Genomic DNA, 25,376 nt, shown 5'->3' with positions numbered 1-25,376 from the left:
TTCACAAACTGAACATTTGGAGCATTTATAGTTACCATCCTTTTTCTTATTTAACCAAGTTCCTGCAACTTCAGTTTCAATATGGCTGTTCACTGTTCACTGTTTCAATATGTATTTGCGCACATTTCAGAAGATCGCCAGTTTGTCCTACTTACGCCAGTTTAGCATCTAACGGCGCAGTATATGTAATACCCCGATGTGCGAGGTGAAATTATGGCTGGAGCAGGTTCCCACGCTTGCGCTGAAACCTGCGCCATATATGTGATTGTGCCCCTTATAGTAGAATAAGCCCAATTACTTATTTTACACACCAATAGTATGAGCAGTCAGTTTGTCTATGTGTCTATCAATGTATGGTCAGCAGGCCAGAGTCTCTGCAGAATGTTGACCTGTGAAAGATAATATATGCAGATGTAACCTTACCAGTTTCATCCCTAAGCACAAGGTGATCTGTTTTGCTTTCAATGTAACTGTGCCCTCATGCCCCTCTGCTTCCTCTGCCAGTGTCACTTGCTTCACATTTACTTGGAATACGTGTTAATGGTAAAGGAAAATGACACTCAGACGCCTTGTGACCATAATTTTACTTTAAATCATATTATCATTGTTTTTTACTGCAGAATGAGTGCACACACAAACCTTATCAAGATAATGATATCAGATGTCTACATTACAGAGCCGTAAAACATCCTGAAGGTCAGGGAGTAATATCTACTAAAAATTTTTTAAGGCTCTTAGCTTTTTGGATGATTCAACGTCATCTATATACAAATGCCCCTCCATGTGTTATAAAAAGTGTCATTGCATTATGCGCTGTGGAGCTCTGGGATAATAGTTATCCGGTTTGTACATCCAATAAACTATGAAGAAGTTTTTTTCAACCAAGGAGAATCTCCTATGTTTTATTTCATATATATTTGGGAGCTTGGCAGTAGCTCTTGGTGGTTCTCTTCTTTGGGACTTGTGTGCTGAACTCTACTTTGCTTTTTAAAAGAGAAAGGGAACCCTGTGCTACTTTTGTATACTCATAATAGGTAATTTCGCCAAAAAGTATTTTTACTCCTGCATTTCAAGTTGGGTTTTCATGGAGTTTTCCATTAAAGTACTTGGAAACAAAATAAACGCAGCCTATGCAAAAGTAAAATTTGGCTACCAAATGTCTATTTAAATGCATTTTCTTAACTTACTAACAGCTAGATTACAAGTTTTGCGTTGCGGCTTGTAACTCTGAAAATACCATATAGCACTGCAGCTATTACAAGTCTTTTCGGTATAGGTGTACCGCACACCTTTTAGCCTGTACCGGAACGTCAGTCCCGCACACATAAAATTACATATCTTCATGGGATTCCCATAGCGCTGCTATTACGAGTTTTATGGTGAGGCTAAAAAGTGAGCGTTACAGCCTAAAACCACAAGATCTGTAACGCCATCTAAAGTCAGTAGTTATGAGTTTTACGTTACAAAGCTGAAGCATAAAACCCATAACTAAACTGCTACAAAGTATACTAACACCCATAAACTACATATTAACCCCTAAACCGAGGCCCCCCTGCATCACAAACAATATAATACATTTATTAACCCCTATTCCATCGCTCCCTGACATTGTCACCACTACACTAAAGTTATTAACCCCTAAACCGCCGCCCTCCTGCATCAAAAACACTATTAAAATATTATTAACCCCTAATCTGCCGTCCGCCCACATCGTCTCTATAATAAACCTATTAACCCCTAAACCGCAAGCCCCCCACAATGAAATATACTAAAATAAACTATTAACCCCTAAACCGAAAGCCCCCCACAACTAAATAAACTAATTCAAACTAGTAACCCCTGAACCTAAAGACCACCTAGCTTTATATTAAAATTACAATTTCCCCAGTTTAAATTAAATTAAAACTTACTTGTCAAATTAAAAAAAATAATTTTAAACTAAGAATTAAACTATTATAATTATTAAACTAAAATTAAACTAACTACCAATTAAATAAAACTAAACTACCAATAAAAAATCCTAACACTACTCTAAAAACAAAAAGTATCTAATTACAAAAAAACTAACTAAATTACAAACCCCCCCACTAAATTACGAAAAATAACAAATTATCAAAAATAAAAATGAATTACACCTAATCTAATAGCCCTATAAAATAAAAAAGCCCACCCGAAATAAAAAAACCTAGCCTACAATAAACTACAAATGGCCCTTTAAACGGCCTTTGTGGGGCATTGCCCCAAAAATATCAGCTCTTTTACCTGTAAAAAAAATACAAACACCCCCCCAACAGTAAAACCCACCACCCCCACAACCACCCCCCAAATAAAAACCCTAACTCTAAAATAACCTAAGCTAACCATTGCCCTGAAAATGGCATTTGTATGGGCATTGCCCTTAAAAGGGCATTTAGCTCTTTTACTGCCCAGACCCTAAACTAAAAAAAAACACCCAAAAAACTCTTAAAAAAACCTAGCACTAACCCCAAGATGATCCACTTACAGTTGTTGAAGTCCCACTTGAAGGATCCATCAAGCCAGCAAAGTCCTCATCCATGCGGCAAGAAGTCTTCATCCAGGCGGCCTCTTTTATCTTCATCCAGCCGGTGAAGTCCTCATGCATGTGGCAAGAAGTCTTCATCCAGGCGGCCTCTTCGATCTTCATCCAGCTGGCGCAGAACACGTCCATCCTGAAGACACCCGGCGCAGAACATCCTCTTCATACGGTCTCCGCCATAAACTGGAACTTCAATGCAAGTGACGTCATCCAAGATGGCGTCCCTTGCATTCCTATTGGCTGAAAGATTTGAATTAGCCAATGGAATGAGAGCTGCTTAAAACCTATTGGCTGATTTGAATAGCCAATAGGATTTTAGCAGCCCTAATTCCTATTGGCTGATTCAAATCTTTCAGCCAATAGGAATGCAAGGGATGTCATGTTGAATCACATCCCTTGCATTGAAGATTCAGTTTACAGCGGTGATGGTAAGAAGACAAGCTCCACGTCGGATGTCTTCAGGATGGACACGCTCCGCGCCGGCTGGATGAAGTAAGAAGAGGACTCCTGGATGAAGATTTCTTGCCGCATGGATAAGGACTTCGCCGGCTTCATTATTTTTTGTAATGATAGGTTTTTTTATTTTTTGTAATGGTAGGTTTTTTTATTTTTGGTAATGTTAGGTTTTAGTGTAAGACAGGTTAGGTTTTATTTCACAGGTAAGTTTGTATTTATTTTAACTAGGTAGTTAGTAAATAGTTAATAACTATTTACTAACTAGTCTACCTAGTTAAAATAAATACAAACTTACCTGTGAAATAAAAATAAAACCTAAGCTAGCTACAATATAGCTATAGTTATATTGTAGCTAGCTTAGGTTTTATTTCACAGGTAAGTATGTATGTAGTTTTAAATAGGAATTATTTAGTTAATAATTGTAAATTTAATTTAGATCTAATTTAATTATGTTAAAGTTAGGGGGTGTTAGGGTTAGGGTTACGTTAGGGTTACGGTAGGGTTAGGTTTAGGGGTTAATATAGTTTAATTTAGCTTGTTGCGATGTGGGGGGCTGGCAGTTTAGGGGTTAATAAATGTAGTATAGTGGCGGCGATATCGGAAGCAGCAGATTAGGGGTTAATAATTTTATTTAGGTTGCGGCGATATCGGAAGCCTTCAGATTAGTAATAACTGTAGGCAGGTGTAAGTGATGTCAGGGGCAGCAGATTAGGGGTGTTAAGACGTAGCATTTATGTTAGGGTATTAGGTTTAAACAGTATTTTAATTTCCCCATAGACATCAATGGGGCTGCGTTACGGAACTTTTGTTTCCACGATCGCAGGTGTTTTTTTTTTGCCGGCTTTCCCCATTGATGTTTATGGGGAAAGAGTGCACAAGCACGTCTCAGCAGCGCTCTGATTGTGTGCGGTATGGAACTCAACGCAACCATATCGCATGCAAAAGGCGTATGTTTGAGAACTTGTAATAGCAGCGCTATAGAAAATGAAATAACATAACTTTTGTTGCGTTTGTTAATTTCTCTAAAGCGCTCAAAACTCGTAATCTATCTGTAAGTAATTTGAATTGATGGTATGAGCGCTAGTAACAATTTCATATAATTTGCTGTATTTTTATGCTAGTTTTTATAATTTAAACATGAAAGCTTTAATGATAACATTATAGCTATCTATAAGTTCCATAGTTAAAATTTTATTTGAGCACATTGCCACTGTTATTTAAAGCAGGAATCAACAGTGTTTAAAGAATAGGTGAATGGAACATAAAAATGAATAAATCAGCCATATGAACGGCAAGATATGGGGCTTCATTAACCAAGATGTGGATTTTTGGGGGCTCTTGCAGTGCAGGCTTGCTCATATGGGCCTGCAATTACTGATTCCTAACCTCTTCATTTCCTCATAAGCAGACTTAAACCATTCTGGTGATGAATGATTGACAAGCCCTGCTCTCACACAATTGTTTGAGGCTGAACCACTCTCCTAAATGCAAGCAGACAGGATCCCTGCCTGGGAAACTTGTCCCGCCACATAATCATAAAAATAAAAACAGGCTTTCTTGTAGTCAAATCTGCTGCCAAAGAAAGGCCTAAAATGTTTTGAAACACTGTATGGAATGAGATATTGATTTTGAATGTGTTTAATGCAAAATATTAGTGGTGTTTATATGATAAAAAGCCACTCATCAAACACACAATAACCAGGTTTTGTAATTGATTTCCAAAAGTAATATGAAGTACTTCGTACTGCTCTGCTGTTCAATTGGAATGGACCCCCAAAAAAGATACACTTAAAATATATTTATGAAGAAATATGTATTCTGTATAATAAATGTAACTCAAACAGGTAAGTTGTTTATTATTTCTCCTATCACTTGAAAGTGAGCCAATGTTTTATATTTAAGGCTGACCAGAAATATACAGAGCCCCAGAGGTGTCACACAAGATTTTTATAGAAAGAACGGTTTGCAGAAACAAATATTAATTTGTTATTTCAGTAACATAATTATATATCTCTGCATTAAAACATAATCAAGATCAACGAATCAACCCGGATTGACATATAAGCATCACACAGATGTATAGTTGTAATCCACTCATGCGATAGGTAAAAGCGTTAATGCAGGCCCAACACTATGCCAAGTTGACTCACACAGGTAGTAACGCAAAATGGTCAGTCACTTCACATACACAAGCCAAGATGAATGCAGCCTCTGCTCTAGTTTAAATCCATCTTTCACTGGCCAAACTTCACCAGTATTTAAATGTAGCAGTCTCTGCTTGTTATCTTGATGTATCTTTTAGGCATATAGTGAATCCCCACAGTATCAAATGAATCTTGCTTCAGTCTTACCTGTTATAGTGAGCGGTCATAGTGTGGCTGAATATTACCTGCTTGCTTCCAATCAATCCACGCTTAGTGATTTGCTGATCCGGAACAATACTTGAAACTTTTTCCCCTCCTCCGTTCTTAGAAGGCTCTTTAAGTGCTCAGCACGCCTTCAGTGTTTCGGTATAGGAATGTTTGAAAATAATGCCGAGAGTTCTTACAGCGGTGTTCAGCTGAACACACCGCTGTAAAACAAACAAGCAGCTACGAGCGTTTCACCCGTGCTCATTACAGGCTTCTTCCAGCTGTATATGATTGGAGTTCCCACTCCTTGGATTTTAAACAGAATGCTCCGCCTTCTTATTCTATTTTATTCATTGTATACAAGCCCCTGGTGAAATGTTATACACATTCATACGAATACAATGTTGCTGAATAAATAGATTGCTAGAAATTTTGAAACTAATGTCAAATAATTTTAACAATGTTAAATATGTCCGTATTTTAAACTGACAGTCAAAACGTGAACTTGTGTGCAACAGAGTGCCAAAGTTTTGAGGAAATCATTTTGTTTATAATATTAAAATATTTTAATACATCACTCTTATCACTTTTTATCATATATATGAGGCTCAATATGATTAATCACCTAAAAATGCACCAAAATTAAGCTCTTCATTTAGACCTGAAGGTCTTAGACTCTTCAAGTTGAATATCCATTTACTTTCTTTACAGAGTAAAATTTGGTCTACTAGTTCCAAGCCTCTGAATTTCAGAATATTTTTATTGCTATCATGATGTTCAAAGAAATGTCGGGCCACACTACTGGTTTTTATACATTTATTTTTAACATCTCTTTTGTGTTCCATTATTCTTTCTTTTAATTCCCTGTACGTTTTCCCAATGTAATATAGGGGACAACTACAGAATACCATGTACACTACACCTTCGCTTTTACAAGTAATGTGGCCTTTTATATAATGGAGATTACCAAATTTGTCACTGAAATTTCTGCCTGTTAGCATATTTTCACAAACTGAACATTTGGAGCATTTATAGTTACCATCCTTTTTCTTATTTAACCAAGTTCCTGCAACTTCAGTTTCAATATGGCTGTTCACTGTTCACTGTTTCAATATGCTTGCAGCGTCGCCCGCAAAATCCTCCACCGCCAGATTTTACGTGATTTTGGTATTACATATACGGCGTAGCATACAAGTTACGCTTGTATATTTCACCCTTTGGATGTATTTTTTTTACCCATAGACTAACATAGAACAGCCGCGCAATTTGGTATCCAATATACAGCATAAGGACTTACGCACTCAGAATTCAGAGAATCTACTCCATTCTTATCTCGCCACAAATAGCAGGTGCAGTAACCCTTGCACTGACTAAAAAAGCAAAGTAACTCCCTGAAGGCCTAACAAACGCATGCGCAATCACATACATATCAGCTGCAAATCTCAAACAGTTAAACCTCTTCTAAGCATTTATTATTTATTACTCTGACTAATCCTCCACTTCCATGTAGTGTGCTGTAGCTCAACGAACAATCCAAACACACTGAAGAAAATGGCGGCTGTGCATGGGTTTATATATAAATTTTGAATAGGGTAATTACGTGTCACATTTATATTTGAAATCACGGTTCATTTTTATGAGTGTTAGCCTAATTTGCATAAAACTACTCTTTATTGACACTTTCTGTGGACAAAATACTGGCGTAAGTTACTTACGATGACTAAAATGTGTATTTGCGCACATTTCAGAAGATCGCCAGTTTGTCCTACTTACGCCAGTTTAGCATCTAACGGCGCAGTATATGTAATACCCCGATGTGCGAGGTGAAATTATGGCTGGAGCAGGTTCCCACGCTTGCGCTGAAACCTGCGCCATATATGTGATTGTGCCCCTTATAGTAAAATAAGCCCAATTACTTATTTTACACACCAATAGTATGAGCAGTCAGTTTGTCTATGTGTCTATCAATGTATGGTCAGCAGGCCAGAGTCTCTGCAGAATATTGACCTGTGAAAGATAATATATGCAGATGTAACCTTACCAGTTTCATCCCTAAGCACAAGGTGATCTGTTTTGCTTTCAATGTAACTGTGCCCTCATGCCCCTCTGCTTCCTCTGCCAGTGTCACTTGCTTCACATTTACTTGGAATACGTGTTAATGGTAAAGGAAAATGACACTCAGACGCCTTGTGACCATAATTTTACTTTAAATCATATTATCATTGTTTTTTACTGCAGAATGAGTGCACACACAAACCTTATCAAGATAATGATATCAGATGTCTACATTACAGAGCAGTAAAACATCCTGAAGGTCAGGGAGTAATATCTACTAAAAAATTTTTAAGGCTCTTAGCTTTTTGGATGATTCAACGTCATCTATATACAAATGCCCCTACATGTGTTATAAAAAGTGTCATTGCATTATGCGCTGTGGAGCTCTGGGATAATAGTTATCCGGTTTGTACATCCAATAAACTATGAAGAAGTTTTTTTCAACCAAGGAGAATCTCCTATGTTTTATTTCATATATATTTGGGAGCTTGGCAGTAGCTCTTGGTGGTTCTCTTCTTTGGGACTTGTGTGCTGAACTCTACTTTGCTTTTTAAAAGAGAAAGGGAACCCTGTGCTACTTTTGTATACTCATAATAGGTAATTTCGCCAAAAAGTATTTTTACTCCTGCATTTCAAGTTGGGTTTTCATGGAGTTTTCCATTAAAGTACTTGGAAACAAAATAAACGCAGCCTATGCAAAAGTAAAATTTGGCTACCAAATGTCTATTTAAATGCATTTTCTTAACTTACTAACAGCTAGATTACAAGTTTTGTGTTGCGGCTTGTAACTCTGAAAATACCATATAGCACTGCAGCTATTACAAGTCTTTTTGGTATAGGTGTACCGCACACCTTTTAGCCTGTACCGCAACGTCAGTCCCGCACACATAAAATTACATATATTCATGGGATTCCCATAGCGCTGCTATTACGAGTTTTATGGTGAGGCTAAAAAGTGAGCGTTACAGCCTAAAACCACAAGATCTGTAACGCCATCTAAAGTCAGTAGTTATGAGTTTTACGTTACAAAGCTGAAGCATAAAACCCATAACTAAACTGCTACAAAGTATACTAACACCCATAAACTACCTATTAACCCCTAAACCGAGGCCCCCCTGCATCACAAACAATATAATACATTTATTAACCCCCTAATCCGTCGCTCCCTGACATTGTCACCACTATACTAAAGTTATTAACCCCTAAACCGCCGCCCTCCTGCATCAAAAACACTATTAAAATATTATTAACCCCTAATCTGCCGTCCGCCCCCATCTCGTCTCTATAATAAACCTATTAACCCCTAAACCGCAAGCCCCCCACAATGAAATATACTAAAATAAACTATTAACCCCTAAACCGAAAGCCCCCCACAACTAAATAAACTAATTCAAACTAGTAACCCCTGAACCTAAAGACCACCTAGCTTTATATTAAAATTACAATTTCCCCAGTTTAAATTAAATTAAAATTTACTTGTCAAATTAAAAAAAATAATTTTAAACTTAGAATTAAACTATTATAATTATTAAACTAAAATTAAACTAACTACCAATTAAATAAAACTAAACTACCAATAAAAAATCCTAACACTACTCTAAAAACAAAAAGTATCTAATTACAAAAAAAACTAACTAAATTACAAACCCCCCACTAAATTACGAAAAATAACAAATTATCAAAAATAAAAAAGAATTACACCTAATCTAATAGCCCTATAAAATAAAAAAGCCCACCCGAAATAAAAAAAACCTAGCCTACAATAAACTACAAATGGCCCTTTAAAGGGCCTTTGTGGGGCATTGCCCCAAAGATATCAGCTCTTTTACCTGTAAAAAAATATACAAACACCCCCCCAACAGTAAAACCCACCACCCCCACAACCACCCCCCAAATAAAAACCCTAACTCTAAAATAACCTAAGCTAACCATTGCCCTGAAAATGGCATTTGTATGGGCATTGCCCTTAAAAGGGCATTTAGCTCTTTTACTGCCCAGACCCTAAACTAAAAAAAAAAACACCCAAAAAACTCTTAAAAAAACCTAGCACTAACCCCAAGATGATCCACTTACAGTTGTTGAAGTCCCACTTGAAGGATCCATCCAGCCAGCAAAGTCCTCATCCATGCGGCAAGAAGTCTTCATCCAGGCGGCCTCTTTTATCTTCATCCAGCCGGTGAAGTCCTCATGCATGTGGCAAGAAGTCTTCATCCAGGCGGCCTCTTCGATCTTCATCCAGCTGGCACAGAACATGTCCATCCTGAAGACACCCGGCGCAGAACATCCTCTTCATACGGTCTCCGCCATAAACTGGAACTTCAATGCAAGTGACGTCATCCAAGATGGCGTCCCTTGCATTCCTATTGGCTGAAAGATTTGAATTAGCCAATGGAATGAGAGCTGCTTAAAACCTATTGGCTGATTTGAATAGCCAATAGGATTTTAGCAGCCCTAATTCCTATTGGCTGATTCAAATCTTTCAGCCAATAGGAATGCAAGGGATGTCATGTTGAATCGCATGAAACTTGAATTCTGAAAGAAAAAAGCGCAAAGAGAGACTCAAGTGCAATAAATAACACAGACGCTGCTGCTCTTAAAAAAATGCACTTACAATGTTTATTAATAATAAAGCAGGTATAAAACAGTTTTCTCCTTCAAGGTAATTAATCCAAATACTCAGCTGCTCCGGTCTGTTTTCACAGCCTTTCAATGTCCGCTCCCTTCTAATGTCCACCGGAACTTTCAGTGTAAGGGAAATCCTTGTTGATGGGGCTACGGTAGCCCTGAGAGTCCAAAAAGCAGAGTGTTCTATTCTTAGAACTACGGCTCCTCTGCAGATCCAAAATTCAGTCCTGTGTTACCTCTACGCGTTTCTTCTGCTATCGTGCAGACTTTCTCAAGAGGATGAAGAGTCTAATGTTGAATCGTATCCCTTGCATTGAAGATTCAGTTTACAGCGGTGATGGTAAGAAGACAAGCTCCACGTCGGATGTCTTCAGGATGGACCCGCTCCGCGCCGGCTGGATGAAGTAAGAAGAGGACTCCTGGATGAAGACTTCTTGCCGCATGGATAAGGACTTCGCCGGCTTCGTTATTTTTTGTAATGATAGGTTTTTTTATTTTTTGTAATGGTAGGTTTTTTTATTTTTGGTAATGTTAGGTTTTAGTGTAAGACAGGTTAGGTTTTATTTCACAGGTAAGTTTGTATTTATTTTAACTAGGTAGTTAGTAAATAGTTAATAACTACTAACTAGTCTACCTAGTTAAAATAAATACAAACTTACCTGTGAAATAAAAATAAAACCTAAGCTAGCTACAATATAGCTATAGTTATATTGTAGCTAGCTTAGGTTTTATTTCACAGGTAAGTATGTATGTAGTTTTAAATAGGAATTATTTAGTTAATAATTGTAAATTTAATTTAGATCTAATTTAATTATGTTAAAGTTAGGGGGTGTTAGGGTTAGGGTTACGTTAGGGTTAGGGTTACGGTAGGGTTAGGTTTAGGGGTTAATATAGTTTAATTTAGCTTGTTGCGATGTGGGGGGCTGGCAGTTTAGGGGTTAATAAATGTAGTATAGTGGCGGCGATATCAGAAGCGGCAGATTAGGGGTTAATAATTTTATTTAGGTTGTGGCGATATCGGAAGCCTTCAGATTAGTAATAACTGTAGGCAGGTGTCAGTGATGTCAGGGGCAGCAGATTAGGGGTGTTAAGACGTAGCATTTATGTTAGGGTATTAGGTTTAAACAGTATTTTAATTTCCCCATAGACATCAATGGGGCTGCGTTACGGAACTTTTGTTTCCACGATCGCAGGTGTTTTTTTTTTGCCAGCTTTCCCCATTGATGTTTATGGGGAAAGAGTGCACAAGCACGTCTCAGCAGCGCTCTGATTGTGTGCGGTATGGAACTCAACGCAACCATATCGCATGCAAAAGGCGTATGTTTGAGAACTTGTAATAGCAGCGCTATAGAAAATGAAATAACATAACTTTTGTTGCGTTTGTTAATTTCTCTAAAGCGCTCAAAACTCGTAATCTATCTGTAAGTAATTTGAATTGATGGTATGAGCGCTAGTAACAATTTCATATAATTTGCTGTATTTTTATGCTAGTGTTTATAATTTAAACATGAAAGCTTTAATGATAACATTATAGCTATCTATAAGTTCCATAGTTAAAATTTTATTTGAGCACATTGCCACTGTTATTTAAAGCAGGAATCAACAGTGTTTAAAGAATAGGTGAATGGAACATAAAAATGAATAAATCAGCCATATGAACGGCAAGATATGGGGCTTCATTAACCAAGATGTGGATTTTTGGGGGCTCTTGCAGTGCAGGCTTGCTCATATGGGCCTGCAATTACTGATTCCTAACCTCTTCATTTCCTCATAAGCAGACTTAAACCATTCTGGACTCATTCATCATGAATGATTGACAAGCCCTGCTCTCACACAATTGTTTGAGGCTGAACCACTCTCCTAAATGCAAGCAGACAGGATCCCTGCCTGGGAAACTTGTCCCGCCACATAATCATAAAAATAAAAACAGGCTTTCTTGTAGTCAAATCTGCTGACAAAGAAAGGCCTAAAATGTTTTGAAACACTGTATGGAATGAGATACTGATTTTGAATGTGTTTAATGCAAAATATTAGTGGTGTTTATATGATAAAAAGCCACTCATCAAACACACAATAACCAGGTTTTGTAATTGATTTCCAAAAGTAATATGAAGTACTTCGTACTGCTCTGCTGTTCAATTGGAATGGACCCCCAAAAAAGATACACTTAAAATATATTTATGAAGAAATATGTATTCTGTATAATAAATGTAACTCAAACAGGTAATTTGTTTATTATTTCTCCTATCACTTGAAAGTGAGCCAATGTTTTATATTTAAGGCTGACCAGAAATATACAGAGCCCCAGAGGTGTCACACAAGATTTTTTTATAAATCGTGCACACATTTTGCTAAATCGTGAGCACATTTTTTTAAAATCGTGAGCACATTTTGCTATATCGTGCGCACATTTTGCTAAATAGTGCGCACATTTTGCTAAATCATGCTCACGATTTAGCCAAATCATGCTCACGATTTAGCCAAATCGTGCTAACAATTTAGCTAAATCGTGTGTATGATTTATAAATAATTATAATCATGCTATTCCACCTTAAAGGGACATTATACACTTTATTTTTCTTTGCATAAATATTTTGTAGATGATCCATTTATACAGTCCACCTGGGAGTTTTTTAAAATAATGTATAGTTTTGCTTATTTTTTTATAATATTGTGCTGGTTTCAGACTCCTACGGCTAGATTACGAGTTTTGCGTTAGGCTGAAAAAGCAGGTTTAGGGGCACTGCACACTTTTGTGGCCTTACCGCAAAACGACACGTAAAGTTCGTAAAGTCTTTTTTCTATGGGACTTCCATAGCACTGGTATTATGAGTCTGTCCTGGGAGGCCAAAAAGTGAGCGGTACACCCTATCCTGTCAAGAATCCTAACGCATTTAAAAGTCAGTAGTTAAGAGTTTTATGGTACAACGCCATAGCATAAAACTCATAACTAAAGTGCTAAAAAGTACACTAAAACCAATAAACTACCTATTAACCCCTAAACCAAGGCCCTCTCGCATTGCAAACACTAAAATAAAATTTTAACCCCTAATCTGCCGCCCCTAACATCGTTGCAACCTACCTACATTTATTAACCCCTAATATGCCGCTCCGGACATCGCCACCACCTACATTATACTTATTAACCCCTAATCTGATGCCCCCAACATCGCCGACACCTACATTATTTTTATTAACCCCTAATCTGCCGTCCCCAATGTTGCAGCAACCTACCTACACTTATTAACCCCTAATCTGCCGCCCCCAACATCACCGCCACTATTCTAAATTTATTAACCCCTAACCCTAACACCCCCTAACTTAAATATAATTTAAATAAATCTAAATAAAACTTACTATTAATAACTAAATAATTCCTATTTAAAACTAAATACCTGTAAAATAAACCCTAAGCTAGCTACAATATAACTAATAGTTACATTGTAGCTAGCTTAGGGTTTATTTTTATTTTACAGGCAAGTTTGTATTTATTTAAACTAGGTAGAATAGTTACTAAATAGTTATTAACTATTTAATAACTACCTAGCTAAAATAAAGACAAATTTACCTGTAAAATAAAACCTAAGCTAACACCTAACATTACCCTACAATTAAATAAATTAACTAAATTAAAAACAATTAAATAAATTAAATTAGCTAAATCACAAAACAACCCCACTAAATTACAGAAAATAAAAAACAAATTACAGATCTTTAAACTAATTACATATTCTAAGAGCCCTATCAAAATAAAAAAAGTCCCCCCAAAATAAAAAAACCCTAGCCTAAACTAAACTATCAATAGCACTTAAAAGGGCCTTTTGCGGGGCATTGCCCCAAAGTAATCAGCTCTTTTACCTGTAAAAAAAATGCAAACACCCCCCAGCAGTAAAACCCACACAACCACCCCCCCCCCAAGTAAAATACTAAGTAAAAAAAACTAAGCTCCCCATTGCCCTGAAAAGGGCATTTGGATGGGCATTGCCCTTAAAAGGGCAGTTAGCTCTTTTGCGGCCCAAACACTAATCTAAAAAATAAAACCCAGCCAATACACCCTTAAAAAAACCAAACACTAGCCCCCTGAAGATCGACTTACTGTTCTGAAGACCGGACATCCATCCTCAAGGAAACGGCAGAAGTCTTCATCCAGACGGCATCTTCTATCTTCATCCATCCGACGCAGAGTGGCTCCATCTTCAAGACATCCGACACAGAGCATTCTCTTCATCCGGAGTCTTCTTACTGAATGAAGGTTCCTTTATGTGATGTCCAAGATGGTGTCCCTTAGATTCCGATTAGCTGATAGAATTCTATCAGCCAATCGGAAATTAAGGCAGAAAAAATCCTATTGGCTGATGCAATCAGCCAATAGGATTGAAGTTCAATCCTATTGGCTGATCCTATCAGCCAATAGGATTGAGCTTGCATTCTATTAATTGATTGGAACACCCAATAGGATGCATCAGCCAATAGGATTTTTTTCTACCTTAATTCTGATTGGCTGATAGAATTCTATCAGCCAATTGGAATCTAAGGGATGCCATCTTGGATGATGTCATTTAAAAGAACCTTCATTCAGTAAGAAGACTCCGGATGAAGAGGATGCTCCGCGTCGGATGTCTTGAAGATGGAGCCGCTCCGTCTCGGATGGATGAAGATAGAAGATGCCGTCTGGATGAAGACTTCTGCCCATCTGGAGGACCACTTCGTCCGGCATGGATGAAGACTTCTCCCGACTTTGTTGAGGACTTCGGCCCGGTTAGATGAAGACTTCTGCCGCTTCTTTGAGGATGGATGTCCGGTCTTCAGAACAGTAAGTCGATCTTCAGGGGGCTAGTGTTAGGTTTTTTTAAGGGTGTATTGGGTGGGTTTTATTTTTTAGATTAGGGTTTGGACCGCAAAAGAGCTAAATGCCCTTTTAAGGGCAATGCCCATCCAAATGCCCTTTTCAGGGCAATGGGGAGCTTAGTTTTTTTAGATAGTATTTTACTTGTGGGGTTGGTTGTGTGGGTGGGGGGTTTTACTGTTGGGGGGTGTTTGTATATTTTTTTTACAGGTAAAAAAGTTGATTTCTTTGGGGCAATGCCCTGCAAAAGGCCCTTTTAAGGGCTATTAATAGTTTAGTTTAGGCTAGGGTTATTTTATTTTGGGTTTTCTTTTTTTTTTGGATAGGGCTCTTAGATTAGGTGTAATTAGTTTAAAGATCTGTAATTTGTTTTTTATTTTCTGTAATTTAGTGTTTTTTTTTGTGATTTAGCTAATTTAATTTAATTTATTTAATTGTTTTTAATTTAGTTAATTTATTTAATTGTAGTGTAGGGTTAGTTGTTAGTGTAACCTAGGTTAGGTTTTATTTTACAGGTAAATTTGTCTTTATTTTAGCTAGTTAGTTATTAAATAGTTAATAACTATTTAGTAACTATTCTACCTAGTTAAAATAAATACAAATGTGCCTGTAAAATAAAAATAAAACCTAACCTAGATACAATGTAACTATTAGTTATATTGTAGTTATCTTAGGGTTATTTTATAGGTAAGTATTTAGTTTTAAATAGGAATTATGTAGTTAATGATAGTAGGTTTTATTTAGATGTATTTTAATTATATTTAAGTTAGGGGGTGTTAGGGTTAGGGTTAGACTTAGGTTTAGGGATTAATAAATTTAGAATAGTGGCGGCGGCGTTGGGGGCGGTAGATTAGGGGTTAATAAGTATAATGTAGGTGACGGTGATGTCCGGAGCGGCAGATTAGGGGTTAATAAGTATAATGTAGGTGTCGGCGATGTCGGGGGCGGCAGATTAGGGGTCAATAAGTGTAAGATTAGGGCTGTTTAGACTCGGGGGTTCATGTTAGGGTGTTAGGTGTAAACATAAATTGTATTTCCCCATAGGAATCAATGGGGCTGCATTACTGAGTTATACGCTGCTTTTTTGCAGGTGTTAGACTTTTTCTCAGCTGGCTCTCCCCGTTGATTCCTATTAGGGAAATCTTGCACGAGCACGTTACACCAGCTCACTGCTGACTTAAGCAGCGCTGATATGTGGAGCAAAATTTTGCTCTACGCTCACTTTTTGTCTTTTAACGCCGGGTTTGTAAAAACCCGTAATACCAGCGCAGTATGTAAGTGAGTGGTGAGAATAAACTGCTCGTTAGCACCGCACCCCTGTTACCGCCAAACTCGCAATCTAGCCGCTAGTGTTTAAAATATACAGCGCCAACATCCAAACAAATACAAGCTCCCAAAGTGAAACCCCTAAAAACTCAAAAAAATTAATATAAATACAGAAAGAGGGAGTGCCAGCTATAGGCTAAAGTTTCAGAATAACAGAATAATATTAAAATATTAAAAAACATTTTTTACATTCACATAAAATAGGGTACCCTATGTACATATAACAATTCGATTGAAAACAATTAAAAAAATAGTTAAAAACAATAGAGTAAGTGCCCCTCAGGAGAGAGGGGAAAACCAAAACATTTAATCACAAAAAAATGTGTATTAAAAGTCCCAAATGATATAAAAAGTCTTAATAAGTGATGATATCCTTAACAAATATCCTGTGTAACAGATCCGGGGCCCTTGTGAATCCAATTAATCATTTGTATATGATGGGGTATCCAAGAGATCAAAAATCAAAATAAAGATGGTTATCAAAAATATATGATAAAAAAAAAAAAATTGGTTTCAGACTCCTACCCAAGCCCCAAGGTGTCAGATGTATACGTGTGTTTACAGACCACTGCTGACTCCTGTTTGCCTAATTTTTCTTTTCATATGCAGGAAAAGTGGGGGGAGAGTATCTGCACCCAGCCCCTTTCACTGGGTGTCCCAGCGAATTTCCTCAACAGTGCTAAATTTGGAGCTTCTAAGTTTTTAGAAGGTTTTATACTTGATTTTTAGATCCGTATCTGTGCATATTCTTCTTTATAGTAGTGTCTATTACATGCAGTTATATGACAATTGGTGTATACTGTCCCTTTAAGCATGAATTCCCCCTCTTACAGATCAGCCTGCTCATTCCCTAGCTAGTCATGTTTTGATTACCTATCTACAGGAGGAGGAGCTCCCGCCCACCAGCTACTAGTCCTTTCAGTTCAGTTCAATGTGTCAGTAGAGATGGGAAGTTTGAATCATCTTGATGAATCAGTTCATTTCGGACGGTTGGTTTAACTGAACCAGGTTATGAACCAATTCATCAGATCACTTGTTGGGCACGTGATGCATGAGGGACAAGCCGCAAATTCTCCTAATACGGATGCTCCACCGATCCGATTCCTGGCTCCTAAATCACTGTCCGACTCGTCCTGACACACAATGTAGCGTTACATCTATTTCTTACCCATATCATATGAATAACCAGTCTTTTTGTTGTATATGAAAAACCAAGGTAAATACATACAATATGGTGCATAGAACAGATTATGCTACATATATTGTATGGGTTTCAACACAGTGCATAGAACAAAGTATGCTGAGTTTTGTACTTTTGTATTTGCCTAATAGTTGTATATCTTGCAAAAGACTGGTTATCCATGATCATACACAGGGAAGTGATATCCACTTTAGTTACCTAATAGGTATTATAATAAATTTACATTTATGCAATAACTATTATCACAGAGCTCCACAGCAATATTAATGGGGTTAATTTAGGGACAGTTAGGGTTAACAGGGGTCCTTAGGGTTGTTATGGTAAGGAGTATTTATAGTAAGGGACAGTAAGGGATAATGTAAGGTGCAGTTAGGGGTAAGGCAGGGGTCTATTGAGAGCTGCTGTGACCTTATATTTGAATCAGTGCACTGTTAACTGAATGTATTATTGCAAAGGAGTTAGTTAAATGGGACACTCAAGTCAAAATAACCTTTTATGATTCAGACAGAGCAGCAGTTTTAAGACACTTTCCAATTTGCTTCCATTATTAAATTGTCTTTTTATATTCACACTTTCTGGGGAACAAGGTCCTACTGAGCATGTTCACAAGGTCACATGGTATACATATACTAGTCTGTAAATGGCTGATGTCTGTCACATGATACAGGGGACTTGAATATGAGAGAAAACATTTATTTGTCAGAAAAAAAATCTACTGCTAATTTGAAATTAGATGTTTTTGCATTGTCTTTTTATTATGCACTTGTAATTCTACTGCATCGTTCATGAACTGGATATCACTAAGGGCTCGATTCATGAATCCCTTCTTCTCCCTATGCTTGCAGGTTCTCACAAGAGAACCTACAGTCACAATGTATCAAGCAGCAGCCATGAGACCGCTACTTCCCTACACTCTTCTCCTCGTCCGACCAGGGAGATTGACAGCTCCTGCCCGCGCGTGATTGGCTGTATGTGGGTAGGTAACGGGATCGCAGGCAAGCGCAAAATAGCGGTCGTGTGCAATGTTTCATTCCAGAAGCAGATTGCTGCCCACCAGAGAAGAGCTGGGGCGGACAGGGTCGAATATGTACGCCCCTGTCCCCCCCTTGATTGATAAATTGAGCCCTATGTGCCAGTGAGGATCAGCACAAACTGGTAAGTGGCTGTGCACTTATCAAATTCAACAGATAAAAGGAAATATAGAAGAAAAAGGGATAAGGAGGAGCAAGATAGGGAATGAGAGATTTGGCGCACTATCTTCCTCAAATAATAAAACCTAACACTTTATTGTGATTAACTAAAAAGCTAGTATCCAAAATAGGTCAATACTAGTTATATCACCAGTCCACTCTGCCAGAAAATAAATTAGGGTATAAGAAATGATACATTAACATAAACTGCAGTGGAGTTGGACTCCCAAATCAATGGAGACCATAACCGCAGCACTGATTCCACTCATACAAACAAATCATGTCGTCATGTCCGCACAGCATGATCTTCCAATTACTCACATAATGCCAGTGAAAGTAACTGTGCACTTCAGCTTCAGTCACATGGATTTCTAAAAGCCCAATGTTAGCATTATGTTATGTGACAAACAGTACAGGGAGTGCAGAATTATTAGGCAAATGAGTATTTTGACCACATCATCCTCTTTATGCATGTTGTCTTACTTCAAGCTGTATAGGCTCGAAAGCCTACTACCAATTAAGCATATTAGGTGATGTGCATCTCTGTAATGAGAAGGGGTGTGGTCTAATGACATCAACACCCTATATCAGGTGTGCATAATTATTAGGCAACTTCCTTTCCTTTGGCAAAATGGGTCAAAAGAAGGACTTGACAGGCTCAGAAAAGTAAAAAAATAGTGAGATATCTTGCAGAGGGATGCAACACTCTTAAAATTGCAAAGCTTCTGAAGCGTGATCATTGAACAATCAAGCGTTTCATTCAAAATAGTCAACAGGGTCGCAAGAAGCGTGTGGAAAAACCAAGGCGCAAAATAACTGCCCATGAACTGAGAAAAGTCAAGCGTGCAGCTGCCAAGATGCCACTTGCCACCAGTTTGGCCATATTTCAGAGCTGCAACATCACTGGAGTGCCCAAAAGCACAAGGTGTACAATACTCAGAGACATGGCCAAGGTAAGAAAGGCTGAAAGACGACCACCACTGAACAAGACACACAAGCTGAAACGTCAAGACTGGGCCAAGAAATATCTCAAGACTGATTTTTCTAAGGTTTTATGGACTGATGAAATGAGAGTGAGTCTTGATGGGCCAGATGGATGGGCCCGTGGCTGGATTGGTAAAGGGCAGAGAGCTCCAGTCCGACTCAGACGCCAGCAAGGTGGAGGTGGAGTACTGGTTTGGGCTGGTATCATCAAAGATGAGCTTGTGGGGCCTTTTCGGGTTGAGGATGGAGTCAAGCTCAACTCCCAGTCCTACTGCCAGTTTCTGGAAGACACCTTCTTCAAGCAGTGGTACAGGAAGAAGTCTGCATCCTTCAAGAAAAACATGATTTTCATGCAGGACAATGCTCCATCACACGCGTCCAAGTACTCCACAGCGTGGCTGGCAAGAAAGGGTATAAAAGAAGAAAATCTAATGACATGGCCTCCTTGTTCACCTGATCTGAACCCCATTGAGAACCTGTGGTCCATCATCAAATGTGAGATTTACAAGGAGGGAAAACAGTACACCTCTCTGAACAGTGTCTGGGAGGCTGTGGTTGCTGCTGCACGCAATGTTGATGGTGAACAGATCAAAACACTGACAGAATCCATGGATGGCAGGCTTTTGAGTGTCCTTGCAAAGAAAGGTGGCTATATTGGTCACTGATTTGTTTTTGTTTTGTTTTTGAATGTCAGAAATGTATATTTGTGAATGTTGAGATGTTATATTGGTTTCACTGGTAAAAATAAATCATTGAAATGGGTATATATTTGTTTTTTGTTAAGTTGCCTAATAATTATGCACAGTAATAGTCACCTGCACACACAGATATCCCCCTAAAATAGCTATAACTAAAAACAAACTAAAAACTACTTCCAAAACTATTCAGCTTTGATATTAATGAGTTTTTTGGGTTCATTGAGAACATGGTTGTTGTTCAATAATAAAATTAATCCTCAAAAATACAACTTGCCTAATAATTCTGCACTCCCTGTACATTTAGTATTGCAATGCTCACAAAGCATATTTATCCTTTCACAATACAATTCTAAATAATCTGTGATTACCTTGTATCTAAGGCTTTGCCCCAATCCCTCTTATCTCAGAGGTGTGTGTATACTTGAATTTAGCCAATCGGTGATCACTCACGATTCAACGAGTCAGCTCAGTGTTATCTATATCAGGGTTCTTCAAACTTTTTCCCCCAAGACCCAGTGCCATGATACCACATACCTTTGGGACCCAATTTTTATACTTGGTCTGAAAATGTCTTAAGAAATAAACAACATGATAGCTGCAATTTTTGGAAAAGAGACTAAAATATGTGCATGCTTTATTCCTGATTGTGTCAAATTTGAAAGCACACACTCTCATACAACACACACACCACAAACTCATACAACACACAGACAATCATACAACACACACAAACACACTTTCATACAACACACATTTTCATGTAAAACACTAACCACACACAATTTCATACAACACACACACTTTCATATAACACACACTCACCCCATACACTCTCTTACAACACACACACATATACTTTCATATAACACACACTCTCTCATACAACACACACACTTTTATATAACATACACACACTTTCATATTACACGCATACCACACACACACACATTACACATACCACACACACTCTCATATAACACACACACTCTCATACACAACACACACACACACAGCACAGCACACACACAATCTCATACAATACACCCCACACACTCCTACAACACACACACAAGTAGCGACCCAGTACACATGGTGTTGTGACCCAGTAATGGGTCCCGACCCGTGGTTTAAATAACCCTGATCTATATGGTACACATTAACTAGCTTTTGTCTTGCTTCGAAAAACTTATAAAATGCTATTGATTTTAGTTCCTATAAATTATATTAATATAACAATGTTAGTTGTGCAAAGCTAGGCAATGGGTAATAAAGGCACTATCTTTTTACACAATAAAACATTTGACGTAGACTGTCCCTTTAAACGTTACATTGTACTCAGACAGATATCTCAATGTAAACAACACATTTTGCAGCTATACTGCTTTGGGGTCTAATCCCTATCTTTTGGATAAGCTTTGCAATGTACAGCATTGTGTGTACAATAACACAGGCTTCCATTATTCTATCGTGCACAGAGCATTATGAAAATGTGTACAGTTCTCACTGCCATTTTTTTATTTAGGTAGTGGAATCCAAGTTTCTATAGTATTAATAAAAAACAAATTGCCTGCTTAAAAAAAGACAGAAGAATGTGACAATATTTTATAAAGAAATGACAGAAAAATATATATTTGAAATTGTACAATTCATAATTTTTTACAGGGAGCACAACTACAGGTAGCCATCAGTTTACGCCGGGGTTAGGTTCCAGAAGGAATGGTTGTAAATCGAAACCGTTGTAAATGGAAACCCAGTTTATAATGTAAGTCAATGGGAAGTGAGGGAGTTAGGTTCCAGGCCCTTCTCAAAATTGTGATAAGTAACACCTAATACATTATTTTTAAAGCTTTGAAATAAAGACTTGACATGCTAAACAGCATTATAAACCTAATAAAATAATCGCACAACATAGAATATATAATAAAACTAAGTTAAATGAACAAAAACATTTGCTAAACAGCATTATAAACCTAATAAAATAATCACACAACACAGACTTGACTTGCATTTTTCTGCAAACAGTTCTTTCTATGCATTCCAATCTGGACTGATTTATAGACAGGAAGATCTTGTTCCTTTGCAAGATGCTTGATAGCTCAGGTCTGGTTAAACTGATTAATTTCAGCTTGCTTGGCTTGCATATCTTTGCTGCAACACAAGCGGACAGCTCCACCTATTGGCTATTTTAATCAATGCACTGCTTCTCAATGCTTTTCAATAGCAGTCACATGACTGAAAAAAAGGTTGCTCTTCTGAAATGGTGCAAATTGAACCGTTGTAAACCGAGGGCCACCTGTATTTTGTTTTGAGAAACCAGTTTTTAACCTAAATAATTAACTAATTTCTGTTCAATATATACTTTCAAAATAATATAATTTACACCTATTTCACCTCCAATAATTTAAATATAATTGCATTGTATTGTGAAAGGACAAATCTACTTTGTGAGCATTGCACATAACATAATGCTAACATTGACTCATGAAGCTGAGATGCACACTTACCACTGACTGAAACTGAAAGTAATATTAGCTGGTGAGCTTGATCTGTAAGTGGGAATAGCATGATTATAATTAATTATAAATCGTGCTCACGATATAGCTAAATCGTGAGCACAATATAGCTAAATCGTGAGCACTATATAGTTAAATCGTGAGCACGATATAGTTAAATCGTGAGCACTATATAGTTAAATCGTGAGCACGATATAGTTAAATCGTGTGCACTATATAGTTAAATCGTGTGCACGATATAGTTAAATCGTGTGCACGATATAGCTAAATCGTGAGTACGATTTAACCAAATTGTGTGCATGATATAGCTTAATCGTGTGCCCGATTTAGCAAAATGTGCTCCCGATTTATAAAAAAAAAATCTTGTGTAACACTCCGTAGTAATATAATGCAATCATCTCTATTTAAAAAAGGAATATAGTTTCTGGCACGCGCAAGCACAGAAACTATATTGTATCAGTTCAAGGAAGTTTATTCTGAAATCTCACAATATTAGTGAAATCTCACGAGATTATGGTAGAAAGTAAACCAACAATATTCTCTGATTCACTATTTTTCTTTCACCATGCAAAAGAAAGTAGGGATACAACCCTAATCATAATAATTGCTCCCAGGTCAATTTACCTGGTAAGTTGTCCTTAGTTTTAAATAAAGATAAACACAATTATACATCTTAAACCTTTTCTTTCTCACTGTTTAATCAGTGATAAAGGAGAGTTTATGTTGAGTAGCATATCCATAATCATACAAGTTATTTTCTGTTTTGGTCTTCAAGGTAAAAAAGTAATTCTAAGAGATGCCCCTTACTATGCTAAAACCCAAACCTCATGAATGTTTATTTAATAACACTTTGCCATATTGTGGGTCAGATCAAGAGTGAAGCGTAAAAATGATTGTGAGATCACAGTGTTCTTTATGCTCTAATCCATATTACAAATGGTGCTTTCTATATTTCAAAAAATTACGCCTAGATTACGAGTTTTTGTTGGTAAGGCTGTGCGGTGCTAACAAGCCTTTTTTTTAACCGCTCACTTAAGCCAACTCTGGTATTACGAGTTCTCTGCAAGCCGGCGTTAGCCTCAGAAAAGCATCTCACTGTAATACCAGCGCTGCTTACGGTAGTGGTGAGCTGGCAAAACGTGCTTGTGCACGATTTCCCCATAGGAAACAATGGGGCTGAGCTCGCTGAAAAAATACCTAACACCTGCAAAAAAGCAGCGTTCAGCTCCTAACGCAGCCCCATTGTTTCCTATGGGGAAATACATTTTATGTCTGCACCTAACACCCTAACATGAACCCCGAGTCTAAACACCCCTAATCTTACACTTATTAACCACTAATCTGCCGCCCCCGACATCGCCGACACCATAATATTATTAACCCCTAATCTGCCACTTTGGACACCGCCGTCACCTACATTATACTTATGAACCCCTAATCTGCCACCCCCAACATCGCAGACACCTACATTATACTTATTAACCCCTAATCTGCCCCCCCAACGTCGCCGCAACTATATTAAATTTATTAACCCCTAATCTGCCGCCGCCAACGTCGCCGCCACTATAATAAATTTATTAACCACTAAACCTAAGTCTAACCCTAACACCCCCTAACTTAAATATAATTTAAATACATCTAAATAAATTTACTACAATTAACTCAATAATTCCTATTTAAAACTAATTACTTACCTATAAAATAAACCCTAAGCTAGCTACAATATAACTAATAGTTACATTGTAGCTAGCTTAGGATTTATATTTATTTTACAGGCAACTTTGTATTTATTTTAACTAGGTAAAATAGTTATTAAATAGTTATTGATAAATTTATTAAAGTGGCGGCGATGTCCGTTCTGCAGATTAGGGGTTAAACATTTTAGTTAAGTGTTTCCAATGTGGGGGGGGGGGGCTCGGTTTAGGGGTTAATAGGTAGTTTATGGGTGTTAGTGTACTTTTTAACACTTTAGTTAAGAGCTTTATGTTCCGGCGTTAGGCCATAAAACTCTTAACTACTGACTTTTAAATGCGGTAGGAATCTTGCCAGGAGAGGGTCTACCGCTCACTTTTTCAGGTGATCGTAATACCGGCGTTAGGCAAGTCCCATTAAAAAGATAAGATACGCAATTGACGTAAGGGGATTTGCAGTAAGCTAAAATTGCGGAGGGAAAAATGAACGGTAGACCCTCTCCTGCCTGACTCGTAATACCAGCGGGCGTTCAAAAGCAGCGTAATCTAGCCGTTAGTTTGCACAAATTTGTGATCATTTACGCTCTCCATATTTTCTATGTACAGCGTTGAGTGGCAATTTTTACACAACTTGAAAGGTTGGCTGGAGGAAACAGCTGCACTAAACTATTCTATTTACCCCTAAACCGCCATACCCCACATCACAAAGTACCCACTATACTATTAACCCATAAACTGCCACAACCCCATTGCAAATTAACCCACTATACTTTTAACCCCTAAATTGCCACAACCCCACAACAAAGTAACTCACTACATTATTAACCCCTAAATAGTGATGTCACGAACTGTTCGCCGGAGAACAGTTCCCGGCAATCTTAGC

The sequence above is a fragment of the Bombina bombina genome, chromosome 5 (genome assembly GCF_027579735.1).
Source record: "Bombina bombina isolate aBomBom1 chromosome 5, aBomBom1.pri, whole genome shotgun sequence".
Lineage (NCBI taxonomy): Eukaryota > Metazoa > Chordata > Amphibia > Anura > Bombinatoridae > Bombina > Bombina bombina.
This window is presented reverse-complemented; position numbering follows the sequence as displayed.